Here is a 1146-nt window from a genome sequence, read left to right on the forward strand (position 1 = left end):
CGTAAACAGGAGAACGGATTGGTTTATTGAGGGTCAGGAACCCTGTGGATGGGAGATGATGAAGCTCTAGATCTTATTTGGAATTAGATACTTCATACATGTAGGGACATTTGGCCACTTCCAGTTAGGGCTGTCCATGCTTACGCTGGCAAGAGAAATATCATTGTTCTTGTTAAATGTAGATTATAGTTGTAAGAATATTTGTGTCACAAGAACATAGTGTTATGTAGTTGGCAATAATCTAGTCTCGTCCGATTCTTTATTTTTAGCTTTTAGTCATGTTTTCCAGTTGAACTGTGAGTTGTAATGGCTAAGATATAAATGTATAATTAAGGGTGAGGTTTTATTCACGCCCAACTCTGCCCGCCTCGGATCATCTCGACAGAGTTTTTCTTCTTCCTTATGGACTTCTGTTTCTAGCTTCTTTTTGTTTTTATTACTTGTTGCATCACTGATTTACAGTGCTTATTCTCATCATCATCTTCAATCAGAAAGGAAAAGAGAAGCTGTGAATTCATCCAAAGAAAAGAAGGAGAAGCTATGGGTGAAGGCTTTTGCTAATCATCAATGTTAAGTCTTATTAATGACATAGCTGGCTAGGAAAAGTTTCTTGTTCAACTAATCAGAATTGGATCAGCTACGATCAATCTTGATTCTGGGCGAAATTGGCTGGAATCAGTCCTGGAAACACTACAATTGTCTCCAAGTCTAAGAGCACGAGTGCTCTAGGGTTTTTGGGCCTGAAATTGCTGAAGCAATAGGCTGCGTTTGTTTGCAAAGGTGGGGTGGGAAAAAAGGAGTGGAAAAAAAAATATGTGGGTCTCATGTGTAGTGGGGGTGAGGGAGAAGGAAAGAAAAGGAAATGATTTTGTGGAAAAGTGATAGTAGTGGGTCCCATTTTTTACTTTTCCTAATTTTTCCACAAAGTCCCACCAAATATGTGGGGTTTTAAAATGGCTTGGGAAATTTGGGTTGCCACATCACCAGTCAAGGAAACTTGTCTCTCACTTTCTCACCCCAAACAACCAAACAATCTATCATTTTAAGATTTAAGAGAAAAATAAGAAATCTACACTCTTTTCAAGAATTTTTCCATCTTTTTTTCCCACCCCACCTTTATTACAGCAAACAGATGCAGCATAATGA

Source organism: Hakea prostrata, chromosome 7, assembly GCF_041222555.1.
Source record: "Hakea prostrata isolate BN-2017 chromosome 7, UWA_Hpros_2, whole genome shotgun sequence".
Classification (NCBI taxonomy): Eukaryota; Viridiplantae; Streptophyta; class Magnoliopsida; order Proteales; family Proteaceae; genus Hakea; species Hakea prostrata.